The following is a 17126-nucleotide window of genomic DNA, read 5'->3' as shown; positions in this document are numbered from 1 at the left end:
TGGGTGCATTTGAGAGATTAGACGTGCGGGACAAAAAAGACGGCAGAATCAAGAGAGTACCCAGGTTTCTGGTTCACTGACTAAGGTGGGGAGGACTGGGCAAGTGAGTTAGGATGGAGATGATAAGCCTGTGCCTCCTGGATGTGTCAGGGCCATGAACAGACCCTGTCCCGTGAGCCACTGCCACTTTGACTGCCAGGTCTCCCCCACCGTGAAGAACTTTCCCCCTGTCCTCCCTCCCCACGCCCTGGCATTACTGAGCTCTGCTGCTCTAACACAGAGCTGCGTCCTTCCCATCCGTGGAGTCATCACCAAAATAGACAACAGTAGCAATCAGCAAGCAATCATCTTTTTTGTTTTTCTTATACAATGCCTGGGCGTGCAGATAATGTTTGTGATTGTTGCAAAAATGATGGACTGAAAACTGGGGCTCCTGCCAAAGAAAAGGAGAAAAAAAAAACTATTTAAATAAACTCAAGTGGTTCAGACCCAATTTGAGGCTTCTTAAACTGGGGCCTGCTAAGGTTCTCTGCCCTTCTACCCTGCCAGGGGTGGGGAGGTGCCTTGTGAGACCGTGCCAAGGTGGGACAGCACACAGTGGTGGCCCCTGGAAGCTCTGGGAATCGCCATGACGGTGGAACTGCTCTGGCATCTGCTCTGAGCTCTGGGCATTAATGATGGGCAGCTCTCTGGGCTTTTCACTCACAGCTTAGCTCCCAGCCAGTGGAGAAGAGGTACTCACGGAGGTTCTAGGTGACTTAAGAGCATCCCAGTCAGAAAGACAGCAGACTAGAGGAGACCCATAATGATAAGTTATCTCTATTACTTTGTTCCAAGGAGAGCTGGCTGCACCCCTGACGGTGCTAAGGGTTTTATAAGCCTATTGTTTTATTTAATCCATTCTCACAACCGTCCTGAAAAGTGGGTAATATTAATCCCATTTTACAGAGGAAGAAAATGGAGGGAAAAGTTAATGATGGTCTCACAGCTAGTAAACAGCAAAATTGGGATTCTAGACCCAGGTTGCTTGACTCAAAAGCCCATGATTGAGATGTAATCAAAAAAAATAAATAATTATAAGTGTGGAGAAATTGGGACTCTCATACACTGCTGGTGGGAACACAAAATGCTACAGACACTTGAAAGCAGTCTGGCAGTTCCTCAAATGCTTAAACATAGATTTATCATGTGATCCGATAATTCCTCACCTAGGTATATGCCTAAGAGAAATGAAAACATATATCCAGAAAGAACTTTGTATATGAATGTTCAGAGCAGCATTATTTATAATAGTAAAAAAGTGAAAGCAACCTAAATGGCTATCAACTGATGAATTGATATATCCATACAATGGAATTCATTTAGCAATAAAAAGAAATGAAGTACTATACATTCTACAACCTTGAAACCATTATCCTAAGTGCAAGAAGCCTATTACTAAAGGGCACATACTGTGTGATTACATTTACATGAAATGTTTAGAATAGGAAAATTCAAAGAGACAGAAAGCAGATTAATGGTTGACTAGGACTGGGGGGGTTAGGGAGAAATCCCGAGTGACCGTAATAGATATGGGTATTTTGGAGAAGGGGGTGATAAAAATGTTCTAAAACTGATGGTGGTGATAGTTGCACAACTCTGTGAATATACTAAAAATTACTGAATCATATACTTTAAATGGGTGAATTATATCTCAACAAAGATATTCTTTTTTAAAGCCCATGATTAAATATTTTAAAAGTATGAAAAAGAAAATCATGATCCTTCCAAGTAAGAGCATCTAGAATTATTATAATTTTTTTCATTCATTCAACAAATCTTGAGCCCCTATTATGAGTTTGGCAAATATATCTGGGAACTTGTGACTAGGAGCTCCTAGTCCGGGTGGAAGAGATAGGATGTGGGCACAGATAATCATGATTCATGGGAGAAGAAGCCAAGGAAATTTAAACAGGAGGATACTATTTCACACCCAGTGGGTTGGCAAAATTTTAAAAAGTTTGACATTACCACACTGGCAAAGATGCAGAGCCCCAGATATTCTGATACACTGTCTGAGAGAGAATAAATAGGTATAATTTGGAAAGAAGCTGGGCAGTGTTTAGCATAACTAAAGATACACATGCCCTATGACCTAGCCATTCAAGTAGAACTAAGGATGCACATGCCCTATGACCTGGACATTCCAAGTGCCCCTAGGGTATCACTTGGATAAACTCTTGCACAAGGCACAAGGGAACATGAACAAGGTCCATGGCAGCGCAGTTTACACCAGAAGACTGGAGATAACCAAGTCCATCAATAAGAGAAAGAGCAAATAAACTGTTATACTCACACAATGAATTATACACAGTAGGTAAATTCCAACAAAATACAATGTATACAAAGTTTAAAAACATACCAAACGGGGCTTCCCTGGTGGCGCAGTGGTTGAGAATCTGCCTGCCAATGCAGGGCACACGGGTTTGAGCCCTGGTCTGGGAAGATCCCACATGCCGCGGAGCAACTAGGCCCGTGAGCCACAACTACTGAGCCTGCGTGTCTGGAGCCTGTGCTCCGCAACAAGAGAGGCCGCGATGGTGAGAGGCCCGCGCACCGCGATGAAGAGTGGCCCCCGCTTGCCGCAACTAGAGAAAGCCCTCGCCCAGAAATGAAGACCCAACACAGCCAAAAATAAATATAAAAAATAAATAAATTTTTAAAAAAAGACCTAAATAAGAAAGACATGGCGAATATCTTTAAAAACAAACAAAAAAAACATACCAAACAACATTACATTACTTATGCATAGGTACATATGCAGCAAAAGTCTAAAAACAGGTGTGGGAATGATCAGTACCAAATTCTGGATACTGGTTGCTTCTTAGGAAGGAGAGGAATAGGATTGGCAAGCAGTTGTAAGAAGAGTACAGAGATTGCTTATATATTTTGCCCAGTTTCCACAGTGGTAACATTTTGCAAAGGCAAAATAGACTATCACAACCAGCAGACTGATATTCATATAATCCACCAATATTATTCAGATTTCTACGGTGTTACTTGTATTCCTGTATGCGTGTGTCAAATTCTACCTGATTTTATCCCGTCTAGGTTTGTGTATCCATCATCACAGTCAAGATACTGCAAGGATCTCTGTGTTGCCCTTCTATAAGCCCACCCACTTCACTCTGACCCCCTAGCCCTGTCCCTAAACCCCGTCAGCCACCAACCTGACCTCCACTTTTAAATTTCTGTCATTTCGAAATGTTCTATCAGTGGAATCATACAGTACGCAATGATTTGGAATTGGCTTTAATTTTTTGCACAGCACAATTCCCTAGAGACCCATCCAAGTTGCTGCAGGTATCAATGGTTCACTTCTTTCCACAACTTGTTAACACCATTCACTTTGTGAAGGACATCTGGACTTATTCTAGTGTTTGGCTATTAGAATACCTATAATGTTTTAGTCCTTCAATTGGGTGGTAGGTATTTGGATTTGTACTATAGTATTTATTCTACTTTTTGATGTGAAGGGGGTTCATACTTGGAAGAAAGGAAGGAAGGAAGGAAGGAAGGAAGCAAGGAAGGAAGGTAGGAAGGAAGGAGGGAGGGAGGGAGGGAGGGAGGGAGGGAAGGAAGGAAGGGAGGAAGGGAGGGAAGAAGGGATACTACTAATGTTGGTCCAGCCTTGTGCAGACAAGAGGGTGGCCCAGAGTGCAGGGCTCAGGGTGACAACTGAGACCAAGGCTCTGGCCACCCCTCAGGTCTGGTGTTCAGGAAGTGGGACCCAGGCACCTACCTGCTTTGTGATCCTAAGCCTCAGGTGGGTGCAAGGAAGCCTGTCCAAATCCTTCAGCCTCTGGGGCAAGTGTCTGAAAGAATGCCCCCTCTGGTCACAAAGCTCCTTCTCTGGCCTGGGTGTGTGGGTGGGCTGCCCCCAAATGGGAAAATCACAAAGAGAGCAGATGAAACGGGGGTAGCACTCAAGGGAGGCGGAATGAAGTCTGGCATCTCCTGAGGCCCTTGAGAAAACTCCAGAATTGCAGCAAAGTGGCTGTCTGAACAGTGCAGGAGTAGAGAAAGCCAGTTGGAAGGAAACAGAAAACACTGGGAACTTTCTTTTAACCGCAGGTTAAAGCTGTTTGGGGATTTTCTTTCCAGTGGGTGGATAATGAGGCCCTGATCCTATCTGTTACTGCCAGGTGCAGGGAGACAGGCGTGGCCCTGGCCTCCTGTGTGCCACCTACGCCCCTGCCCAGGTAGCTTTAACCTGCTCTGCCTAAATCCCTGCAAACATCAATTATGACTTTCTTAGTTCTGGGCAGAGCATGGGGCAGTGACAGATTCGTGTTATGAACAACCCATGGGGGCTGCCTGGTGCCCTCAGAAGGCCCCCAGACACCCAGAAATGCTCTGTGTGGCCCAGGGAACTAGAACCAACGTGCTGAGAAGCCCAGGGGGCTTTGTGATGACCCATCATTGGAGGGAGGCAGGAACAAGGCACCGGCCTAGGTCAGAGCGGGTTGCCACAGAGCTCACCTTCCAGGCAGGCTCGGGAGGATGAGGAAGGTTCTGACAGCCTTAAAGCATCCCAAGGGCTCCCCACTCCAAAGGAAGGGCACGTGCAAAGGCCCTGGGGCAAGGAAGTACTACAATTACAGCTGCTACCACTGCTGCTAATAATAATAATATCACAATTCACACTGATTGAAAATGCTATGGGCCAGGCGCTGTGCCCACAGCATTATGTGAAACATCTCACTTGATCCTAACAACCACCACCACGACAAATTGCCGTCGTGTCAATTTTACACGCGAAGTTACAGAGGCACACGGTGGTTAAGAAACTTGCTCCTGGTGACACACCTTGGAAGGAGGAACAGGATTTGAACTCAGAGCCTGAGCTCCTTGCCGTTGATGACAAACTCTCCTGAGAAAAGGGGTGCTACGGAGCCTGCTATGACACTATGAGAAGTTTGGGCTTCCTCTGGAGGCGAGGGGAAACCACAGAAAATCACTAAGGAGACAAGAGTCACAAGCAGACTTCTGTTTCGAGGATGCGATCCTGGAGGCCGCCCTGAGCTCCCTCCTCAACACCCCTGAAGGCCCAGCTCCTTGGTTTTATTGCTTTTCTTTGGAGCCTCGTCCCTGTCTTGCACGTTAATATTTCAGTGAGATAATATTACTCTTGTCTGGGAGAATAAGGCAACACCTCTTTCCATAATTGCAGGCACCCGGTGAGGTGCATAAAACAGCACAAGAAGCAGCCTCTCTCCAGAGTGTTCCAGACCCACTAAACTCCACATCACCCACTTCCGCTCCATCTCCCCACTCTAAGCCGCCACTGGGCATGGCTGGGTCCGAGTCCATCCCACAGCCTCCAAGACAAGACACAAGCGCAATGAAGCCGCTGGGCCAGTATTTCTCCAAACCTGGATGCTGTCCTCCTTGAGGGTCCCCATATTTTACCGACTGTCTGGGCCCAGTGGCTGTCCAGGGCCTCTCTCCCATCTCTGAGGCAGCCCCACACAAAGGAGTGGAAGGACGTGGCCTCTGTAGCCAGCGGGTTCCGGGTTCAAGCCCTGGTGCTGCCACTTACCACCTATGTGGGCAGGAGAATGCTCCCCGCTCTGGGCGTCTAGGTAGGGAGGAGGTTGGGTGAGAAGATGTCAAAGGTCATCCAGCCCTGGAACTCCTCCTGGAGAACCCACAGCGCCCAGGGCTGAGCATGCCCTCGCCTCCTGGCTGAGACGGCAACAGCAAACCCTCCATCCCTTCACGGTCGTTGTGAAGATGAACCAGAGAACAGACAGGAAAATACCGGCCAACAGCAACGTGCTTTACAGAGCGAGAGGTGATTTCATTATTTCATAACCTAGTTTATCTCCAGTGCCTCCCGACTCCCTGTCTTTCTTGCGTGTGTGTGTGTCTGTGTTTCCTTTGGTGGCGGGGAGAATGAGAAGGGGGAGTCCGTTGGGGCTGAAGGAGCTGGGGGAGCTGCAGAGAACTCCTCCAGACCATGCTTGGATTTGCTAGGCCTGTGCTCTGACACGTTCTGACCAGAGGTAATGAACCCACTCAGACACTGTTCATCACTGCGGAACACAGGCCTTGTGGGGAAACAGAGCAGGTGTCAGAAAGAAGGCCCTCAGGAGCACCGCCGCACTCCCTGCTCATGGGCTTGGTCTACGTGTCAGCAATATAGAGGCGGCCGCGCTCCAGTCTCGCCTGACTCGGACAGGCCTAGACGGGAATCGGGGCTGCGGAGGTGCTGGGGGAGGAGAGCAGGAGGAGGGGGCCAGCCAGGCCCACTGCTGCAAAGCACGGCTCTCTCCCTTCCTCGTGCCAGCCACTGGGATTCAGAATTGCACCAGCCTCTGGCCTCGCCCTCAGGAAGATGCAGGGACGGCAGAGTGGACATGAGCTCAGGGCTGGAAGTCAAGCGGGGCGAGCTGCTTCTTGCCCTGGCTCTGCAACCTAGTCCTCTGGGGTACTGTCCTAACTTCTCTCAGCCTCAGTTTCCTCATCTGTAAAAGGGGTATAGGGATGATGATGATGAGAATAATAGTTGAGTTACTGTGAGGGTTGAGATAAAGCAGTAAAACAACACAGTATTTAGTAATGATATTAGTTATAATTATTAGGGGAAGGGGAGAAAGTTAATGACTTGTTCAACATATACGTAATGAGGGCCTCTTCTGTGCCAGGCACTATTCAGGTAACTCTAATCTCTGCAGGCCCTCACTGGGGCACTGGTGAGGATGTTGACAGAGCGAAGCATGGAGTCTCGGGGTAACAAAGAAAGGCCACCCAAGCCTCCTCTTCCTGCCATCCTTCCTCCCTCCTTCCACAGATTACTCCCTCCTACTCACACCCCACCTGGCTGGCGCTGGGTCAACCGTGTCTTCCCTAAACGGTGGTACAGAGGCCAGGAGCTCGAGTTGAGCCTCCCAACTTAACTAGTAACCCCTGGGAAAATCCCAGACTCTCTCCCTTAAAAGACAATCACTCAAAAGCTTTAACTCCACCTGCATGTCTCAGCTTCCCTGACGTGAATTGCTCCAAACAGGTTGAATACTAATTGTGTCTCTGAAGGAAGAACCAGGAAATGTTGTCTTTGATAACTCACACGGATCACCCGATCCCTCTCTTGGATAATTCCAAGAGCTCCTGGGACATTGCACATTCACGTGGCCCCAGAGGGGAATTCTCCTCTACAGGCTGTTCATGGTCTGCAATTAAAACAACTTCTGCAACAAGTCTCTTCAGCTCTGGGCCCTCTCTTGAACACATATATGTTAGGCTGGGTGGGGGCAGGGAACTCATGCCTAATAACATTTATTGAGTACCTACTAAGTGCCAGGAGATTTACACGTATGATTTCATTGAATCCTTAGAACAACCTTATGAGGGTAGGTGTTCTTATCCCATTTAGCAGATAAGGAAACTGAGGCACAGAGAGAGCTATTCATTTGTCCAAGATTATACCAGTTGTGAGAGAGGTGGCTTTGAACAGGTATATCTGGCTCCAACGCGTCTGCTCATCCAGTTACACCAGCGGTTCTGTCTTTTGTTCACTATAATCCTTCCCACCACCACCCCGCACTCCTGAAACCCTGCTGCTAAGAAGACTTTATAGTCTTTTTTTTCCCCAAACTCCCCTACTTCCTTTGAAATGTTAATACCGCACATATACTATATATCTGTTATGTACTGGGCTCTTTGGAGGACCACAAGCCATTGTAATAACTGAGATTTCTTTTCACCCCTAACCCCCAAGGACCAATCTCGCCCTTTGGGGATGGCAGTGCCCCTGCTGAGGATGTGTAAATCATAGCGGGGTCAAAGTGCTGGCCCCGGAGTGGACGACAGCAATGTCTACCCCATAAACCCAAACCAGGAAGGGAAAATAAGATGTGCCATCTCTTCTCAAGTGCAGTGTTCATGTTTTCTTTGGAGGGACTGGCAAGTCATGGTCTTTTTGTTTCTAGATTTGCTCTCTGTTCCTCATACTTTACATTCATTTGTCACTTCCTATGAGAAGCCTGCCTAGACGTCCTTACCCGAGGCTGGGTTGGCTCCCTTCCACCTCCAGTTTCATTCTGCCAAAGCAAAGATCAGACAACGGTCCTTGTCCATGTAAATGTCCTTGTACACACGAGGAAGGACTATGGCTTATCCACCTCTGCATCTCAAGGCCTAACATGGGCACAGCATGGAGCAGGTACTCAGTAAATGTTTGTGGAGTGAATGAACCAACGGGCGAATGAACGTAAGATTGCTCAGGCTGCCTCTGCTGCACGTGGCTAAAGCTTTAGCAAGGATCACGCTGGGGACGGCTGGATCATAGCAGTGACATGCAGGCCTGCTTCAAGGTAACTTCTGGGCCCCTATCACAAAATCAGAGTTTTCATTTGACAACATCTATAGATAATGTTCTTGGTCGAGGCCCCTGTGGGGTTGAGATGAGCACAGGGTGAGACCTCAGAAGAGTGATGATGAGGATGACACTGAGAGATGGACTTGGCCTGTTGTCTGGAAACTTCCCCTTGGCTCTCTTGGCGTATTTCATAGACTCATACAGTAAACTGCCAACCCATAATAACCAGGGAAACCCTAGCTGATGAAGCGCCTTGTTCACACCAAAGAAAGACAGTGGTGACCACTTTCAAATTCTGTTTCCAGCAACATGGCTGCTTATTCACTCTAAGGAATTCCCCTAATGCAGGACATGGAAAATACCAGATTAAACAAACATATAAACAAACAATTAAAAAATATATAGAGAGAGGGGCTTCCCTGGTGGTCCAGTGGGTAAGACTCCACGCTCCCAATGCAGAGGGCCTGGGTTCGATCACTGGTGGGGGAACTAGATCCCGCATGCTGCAACTAAGGGTCCGCATGCCGCAACTAAGTAGTCCACATGCCACAACTAAAAGATCCCGCATGCTGCAACTAAGACCCGGTGCAGCCAAAAATAAATAAGTAAATAATAAATAAACAAATAAATATTAAAAAAATATATAGAGCTGACCTGTCAAGAAAGAGAAGGAAAGACTCAGAGGTCAGATGACCACGAGATATCACGAATCCCTAGAGGTTCCCAAGCACTGAGCAGGGGACAGTCCTGGGGGGTATTTGCTAGTCCCTAGTGGTCTGGGGATTTTAGTTTTAAAGGGTCAAGGAAAGTAGCAAAGTCAAAGTCTTTGAAAAGGTAGAAGTCAGACTGAGACCTCACTTAGGTTAGGATTTCAAAAGGAGACATTTATGCCTTAATGAACAGGTGAATCAGAAAAAAACTAAATTCCACCCCACAAAAGGAGACAGTGAAGAAACTTGGCCCTGGGGCTGGGTGAAGGGAAAGGAAGAATTTTTAAAGTCTCCTCTGAAAATTCCCAATCACAAAGTGGTCCTCATGTGGCTCTGGTGCTTGACTGCATATTACCTTGTGGCCAGAAAAGAACCCTAAGTCCAAGCTGAGCACTGAATTTAAAGTGACCCCAAGTCGATGGTTCCACCAGGCACCTGGCAGAAGAAAATGCAAATCCTTTCTGGACCGATGAATTTTCAACTCAGGCCTCAAAGAAGCCCCACAAAGTTTTAACAACCATGAACCCATGATTTGAAAATTCACAGAACATGGGAGGAAATGAGCCACCATGAGCAAGAGACAGCAGAAATAATGAACAAAAGAATCAGACCTATGAGTACTACAGGTGCTAAAATGATTAGATTCAGAAAATAAATGTGTATAATATTTAAAGAAATATATAAGGGTAGTCAAAGCATAAACAAAGAAGAGACTCTCAAAAAAGATAAAAAACAGGTTGAAAGATAACCAACTAAAACGTCTATAAATGACACTGACATATGGGCTTCTTGAGGCTGTTCTATATATGGTCTGTGTGTAGTATCAGAATGAACCCTAGCATTGGAATCAGAAAACGAAAATGCTGTGTGTCTTGGGCCAATCACTGCCTGTCTCTGGGCACCAGTGTCCTCATCTGCAAATGAAAGCATGGAACTAGATCACCTCATAAGTCCAACTCTGTCAACTGATGTTCTGTGATACAACACTTCAGCTACTGGGCATCTGTTTTTTGAGTTACCCCTGATTATAAGCATCTTACGAGATTTTAAATCCGTACAACAGCCCATTGAGATAGGGGCTCTTATTATAACCATTTCATGTATTAGGAAACTGAAGCAGAGATCAAGTAACTTGCTCCGAGTCCAGAGCTGGTAAGGCAGCTTGGACTCCATCAGCCTGACTGTAGAGCCTGCTCTCTTCCACTATATATCCTGCTACCATGCTTGGCTCCTAACATCTGGAATTCCACCTCTAGGATCCCCTGACCTATCAGAAGTCTCCCACAGCAAGGGGCAGCTCAGTGGCTAGCCCAGGCTGTTACCAGCAACCAGAATTCCAACTCCAGTGGGTAGCAAGAACATCGTGGAGTTCATTATCAGTAACCAAATATTATTAAGTACATCCTATGAGCAAGGCCTCTGCTCATTTCAGACAAGACGTATTTATGACAGAGCAGCCAACGGTGACAGATTGCTAGGGCTTACCTCCTGATCACCCACTTTCAGGAAATGTTTCATTCTGAAAGCACTTCTCCGTGCCTTGGTTTCCTCATGGGTAAAATCGGGACGGTAAGAGTACCTGATATCCCTGGGTTGTTGCTGTGATTCAGTGAGCTAATACAAGTCAGGTGTGTCATGAGCACGCCACCGACGGTGGCTCTTGCTGCCGTTGTTCTTATTAATTTCAACCCAGGGGGCAGAAGTCGGGCTTGGCCGCAGATGCCCTTGATTCACTTCCAGCCTCCCCCACTTCCCAGCTGCGTGACTTCAAGTCATTGACCCGCTCTGAGGCTCCATGGCCCCATCAGTGAATCAGAAATAACAATGCTTACCTCACAGGTAGTTGTGAGGGTTAAATGGACTGTGAAATGCCTAGTGCAGTGGTTGACATATAATAGGTACCCAACAAATGTCTGTTCTCACTCCTGGAGCATTTTCTGCACACTCGGCTTCTCCACCAGGGTTAGAATCCAAAGAGGCAAAGGATTCTGTGCTAAGAGATGCTGATCGGCTGTTCTTGCCCACCTGGGGAGCTTTCGCAAAGAAGTGGGGGGGTGGAAGATACCTAAGCACACCCATTTCACAGCAGGTAAGTCAAGGCAATATAGTGACAGAGGTTTACAGCCTCGGAAGAGGGCCTTCAGGCCATGACCTTGGCTGCTTTGGCTAAACTGGCCACGGAGACGTGCAGCTGAAGATGCCATTAGCAACAGGGAGAAAGCCCTACCTTTATGAGCATTTGGTCATTGAACCCACCTAGGGGAATGACACTGACTTTCCCATTTGGAAATAAAGCAGGTTTATAAATGGTTCTGCAATCAATCTGTACACCCAGGGCTGTGCAGCCTGAGTGATGGGGGACAGGTAAATAGGGATTACATTAAAGGGGGTGCAGAAGGGCAGGGACATCCGCAGCAGTGGCTGCATCCCTACATGAACCCCGACACCTGCAGGCCTTGGGGAAGGGCAGAACTCCACCCTCGGCTTCTACGGCTGCCTAGTTTTCACTTCCCAAAACATTGGCGGACGCTGTCCAAAAATGGTTCCCTCACAGGGATTCCTCTTTTGAGAAAATAGGGAACTCCTGAGTTTCAAGCTCCATCTGTATCACCTTTTAGATTTCGCCTTAGGTCACCGGATCCTTCCTCCTCCTCCCAAGACCATCTATGTGTTCACTGAGCCCAGACATTGATGAAGCAGATACAGGGTACTGAAAGAGGACTGTAGCATGGTAGGGTGGTGGGCATGCCATGTGCTTGGAGTGAAGATGAAGGTGCAAACTCAGGGAGGGAAAAGGAATCTTGGAGGATAAACAGATGGTCTGGGCAGAAAGAGCCTGAAGCCAGCACAAGGATATGGATGGCCATGGCAGCACTGCTTGGACCACTGAACCTCACACGTGGAAGCATGGCGGCGCCTCACCGGGACAAGACTCAGCATCTTCTCTCCAGCTGGAGAACAGCGTGGTGACCCCCAAGGGCGAGTCAGACAGACCTGGCTTCATACCCCAGTTCCACCAGGTACTAGGACGTATGTGTCCCTGAGCAAGATTCTTCTCTGTGTCTCTGTTTGATTGCCGGAAAATGGGGGTATCCCTATCTCATAGAGCCCAGAACACATAGGTTTTCATAATGAGAATAAAATATGCAATGTGCCCGGCACAGATACTAACCCACAGTAAGAGTTCAGTCAATGTTCTTTTATCCTTGCTTCACTGCCATAATTGGCACCATCTGTGACAACACATTCTTAGCCTCAGAAGCCTTATTTGCCTTACTCAGTATTTATACAAGAACTAGGATGTTCCAATTAGGATTATTTCTCCAACTGGACCCTGAGCAAAATAATGAATCTATCCCAAGCCCTCTGACCTCCCAGGTTCCCATCGCCAACCAGGATGGATGGTTCTAGCAGGGCCTGACCACTCAGTCGTCTCTGAGTCACTAATAACGCTAGGTAATAATTAACATCTCAATAATGGCCAAGTCTTCTATGAAAAGTAAGCAATACAGAAGTGGGATTATTGACGGTCTGCTGTGTGCAGGGGAGCTGCCATGGTAGACTCCAAAAGGGTGGAACAAAAAAGCATAACTGGTGTTCCTCTTTGACATTCCAAGAGCTAAAAAATGTACTTGAAAGATAAGATAGAAACGCATTTTAAAAAGAGCAGGGGCTTCCCTGGTGGCGCAGTGGTTGGGAGTCCGCCTGCCAATGCGGGGGCACGGGTTCGAGCCCTGGTCTGGGAGGATCTCGTCTGCCGCGGAGCAACTGGGCCCGTGAGCCACAATTACTGAGCCTGCGCGTCTGGAGCCTGTGCTCCGCAACAAGAGAGGTCTCGATAGTGAGAGGCCCGCGCACCGCGATGAGGAGTGGCCTCCGCTTGCTGCAACTGGAGAAAGCCCTCGCACAGAAACGAAGACCCAACACAGCCAAAAATAATAAATAAATAAATAAAATAAAATAAAAGACAAAACTGTAGTTCCCAGAGGCTCTCATTATAAAAAAAATAAAAAATAAAAAGAGCAGGATGTAGTAGTAAACATGCTAGGTCAAAGAAACAGTGCCAAGCCCAGGTGGAGTTGTGGGAAAAGCAATCGTGGGCTTTAGAAGTAGACTGACTTGGGTTTGAATCTGCATTTACCAGTTCTGGGCTACTTTTACTAGTAAGGTATCCTGGGGAAGGGGGAGAGGGAATGGATGCCTCAGTTTATTCATCTGTAAAATGGAGAAAATACCACCTAACTGCTGTGATGATTAGATAACATGGTGAAGGCCTAGCACACAGTGAGTGCTTGATTAGCTGTTAGTTTCTTTCCTCCTCCTTTTCCTCATTTCCCCTTCTCTTCTAGATCACTGACATGACTTTATTTGCTAGTGAATTTGAATGAGTAGTGGATGACTTTTATCTGCCCGTTGATGACCACAGTCCTCTGCACATGTCAATTTTATACCATCAAGTCATCAATGCTTGTGCAGAAACTCTCAGTGGCTTCTCATTTCTTAAACAAGAATAACAGAACATGCCAGCTCCTCTGCCTGGCATCCTAAGCCTTCCAACAGGAGGGCTCGACCTCCCAACACTCTTCCATGGCAATGCTTGCCCTAGTGGCACCCACCAGGGTGCTGGGTGGATGATTCATGTTGAGCTAATATTTGTATATGGTGTGAGGAAGCGGTCTGACTTCATGTTTTTGTATGTGGATCTCCAGCTGTCCCAGCACCATTTGCTGAAGAGATAGGCACCTCAGTGCCTCTGAGCCTCAATCACCTCACCTCTAAAACAAGCTGGGAAAGACCACCTTGTCGGGTATTGTGAGCACTCGACGAGATAGAGAGAAAAAAGTGAGCTATGTGGGGTCCCTGGCACACAGCAGCCAGCCAATGCCTACAGCTGAAGAAACAGACAATGGATTAGGAAGTACTCTGAGACACTGGTCGTCCTTACTGCAACGGGACCAGAGCTCTCCTATCCCTAAAGATCTTTCACATTCACAGCCCCATGAGCTTTTCACAAGAACCTGTGCCATCCTGTGGAGAGTGGTTTGCAACCCCCCTTCCCAAGAACCTGATCATCTTTTCTTCTTCCTTTCCCTAATTTTCCTCCCTTATTTTCTACCTTAATTTCGCGTGAAACGCTCTTGGTCTTAATTAATTAATCAATTAAAATTTGGTAGCCCACTCACATCTTTTTTGGCAAGGTGGTGGGAAGGCATGAATGAACGAATGAGTCAAGCAAAGAAAAGGTCCCTCATTTAAAGTCAGAACAGTGAGGCCCCTGAGCTGAAGTGATGTACGGGCCACCCCACACGGAGGTGTCAGCGGCGGGCCTGTGCGATGTTCCCTCCAGCTCAGCGCTCTCTCTATGCCCCCACTCCCCCTCCCACCCTGGAGAGAGAGTGAGCCTTTTAAACCACATCTCCCTCCTCCACGGTGTTTGCAACACCTCCCAATTTAGTTTTCTCTCTGAATTTCATTAGTGTCCCATTTGCCTCATCTTCCTGATTTCCGAGGCAGGTGTTGAGCAGGAGGGGACTCAGTTGGGAACGAGGGCTCCTGCCTCCTGACTGAGGGTGAGGGAACCTGCAGAGGAGAAGGACAGGGCCCCTGGGCTGCAATTCCCAAAGCGCTCTGGTCCACTCAGCTCAGGCCAACAAACAGTAACTGGACCCTACCTGCGTGCCAGGCACCGGGGGCTTACAGATGAGGATCTGTGGTTGCCCGGGCCCATGGGGATGGAGGGACAGTGCCTGTGTGATGTGCTGCAGGGGCTGTGACCCTGCTGGGCAGGCAGAGCGTTTGCTATGTTCCAGGTGTAGGAACCCTGCCGGGAACAACACAAAGTAACTTCCTGCCTTCATGGAGCTTCCATTCCAATGGGGGAAGAATAGAAAACAGACAATTAAATTTACAGAGTAATATACAGCACGTCAGGTGGAGATAAATGCTACCTAGAAACACTGAAACAGAAGAGGGGCACAGAGAGACCCAGAGGGTGAGGACCGCCTTCCATTCTCACCTCCTCTGTAGCCACTTCTGCTCACGCTGGTGGCCTCCCGCTGTTCCTTGAGCAGCAAACACACTGGTTTGCTGATTCAGCCGCATCTGTGTTTTGCTCCCTTGGATGTTGACCTGGAGATCTAGTCACTGCAGTTCCCTCTGCATGAAGAGCTCTCTCCAAGACTGGAAAAAGGCTTCTATGACTCATGCTCTGAGGTGGGAGTGTGTTTATGGTTCAAGGAAGGGCAAAGAGGCCACTGGCATGAGTGAGGAATGGGGTTGGCAGGGAAACGGGGCCGGCTCAGGTGAGTCCTGGGGGGTCAGGGTGAGGCCTGTGGCTTTTCCTCTACATGAGCTGGGGAGCCATTAGCGGGCTTTGAGTAGAAGAGTGATCTGATCTGACTGATGTCTTAACAGACGCCTCTGTGTCAGATCCTGGGCGGGAAGGGTGGCAGCAGGTCCCCCAGGGGAGGCCACTGCAAGAATCCAGGTCTGAGATGGTGGCTTGGACCAGTGTGGGGACAGAGGAGGTGGTCACATGTGCTGAGGAGGGGAGAAAAGCAATGAGGTCAGTGTAAATGTAGCCCAAAGTGTGAGGGGAGGGAAGTGGGGAGATGAGGCCAGAGAGAAAAGGGGGACCATTCCAGACAGAAGGACCCACCAGTACCAAGGCTCAAATTCAACCCCATCCTGCCAGGCTCAGATCCTGCTACCTATGTTTCTGCAATTTCTTCTCTCTCTCAATGCAGGTGAGTTCAAGAAGCCTCACTCTGGGCCCAGCTCTCTGAGTGGGGATGAGTGACCCCGTCTCCAGGCTCCAAGAGGCGCCTCTTGTCAGAGCTGAGAGCTACATTCACATGTAACACCGTGGGATGTTGGGGGAACCAATGAGAGAAAGGCCCTGGATGGGGGGGGTTTAGAGGAGGACGAGGAGACCACATTTCTTGGGTTTAGATGCAGTGGAGGAGGAGATTCAATTTTTAATTTTAACGGTCACGTCCGCCTTACAAGTGAGCATGGATGGGGCTGAAGAGTTTACCTTCAGCCCGATCCTCTTCCCTTGCTGAGTGAACCTCAGTTTTCTTATCTTAAAAATGGAATTGTAAGAACTACCTCTTGGGGTTGCGGCAGTTTGATGAGATGCACCAGTCAAGTACTTGGCACGATGCGTCAATAAATGTGACCCTAGTTTACCTGTCCCTCTCTAAGAAAGGCAAAAATCTTACTAGGTGTCCTCAAGAACCATTATGTCTCCACTGCCGAGAATTTATCCCAGTTTGTAGTTATAAACATTCATCAGGCTGAGAGCAGAAGCTTCCTTCGTTTTTGTTTCTGTTCCCTGTTATATCCCGAGAGCCTAGCATGGTGCTGGGCCTTTTTGTCAATATTCAATATGTCTTTGCTGAATTGCTAAATAAATGACTGAATCAGAGGTTATGTATGATCTAGGTTCTGGTGCTTTTTAGCTGGGAGACCTCAGACAAGATAATTAATGTCTCTGAGTCAAAAAAATAAATTACTGATAATCCCTTTAGAATGTGTTAATATTATTAGGTCCGAATGTGAGTTATTTGGTAGGTACACCAGATTAAAACAACTAAATGAAATGTAAAAACAAAAATTCTCTGAGTCTCAGTTATCTTACCCGTAAAATGGAAATCATAATATCTACTATGGCAGAGGCAGTTACTGCCCATCAAATATCCACATTTCCCAGAGCCCTAGAAATCAGGCAGGACCACGTGACTAGTTTTGGCCCACAGGCTGCGTGTCACTTCTGGGCCAAAGCATTTCAGAGCCAGCGCTTAACCTTCTGACTACCTCTTCCCCTGCCGCGGAGACCAAGGTGGCCACTTGCTCCTGGGGCTACACCTAAAATATGGCAGAGCTCTCATCAGGCTGGCCTCTGAGTCACTAGGTAGAGCAAGAGCCCTCCACCTACCTGGGTTAGGCAGGTAGCATGAGCAAGAAATAAACCACTGTGTTAAGCCACTGAGATTCTGGAGTTCACTTATTACTGCAGCATTAACTGAGCCTAGAAAGACTCAGACTTCTAC

The 17126-nt window shown here is 47.7% G+C and overlaps 1 protein-coding gene across 1 annotated transcript in view; it reads right to left on the bottom strand.

The window, feature by feature from the left end:
• Positions 1–17126, bottom strand: part of TENM4 (teneurin transmembrane protein 4) — a 740746-nt gene that overhangs the window by 489614 nt on the left and 234006 nt on the right. The gene's annotated exons all lie outside the window — the stretch shown is intronic.

This window comes from Balaenoptera physalus (genome assembly GCF_965194825.1).
Source record: "Balaenoptera physalus genome assembly, chromosome: 10".
NCBI lineage: Eukaryota > Metazoa > Chordata > Mammalia > Artiodactyla > Balaenopteridae > Balaenoptera > Balaenoptera physalus.
This window is presented reverse-complemented; position numbering and strand designations above follow the sequence as displayed.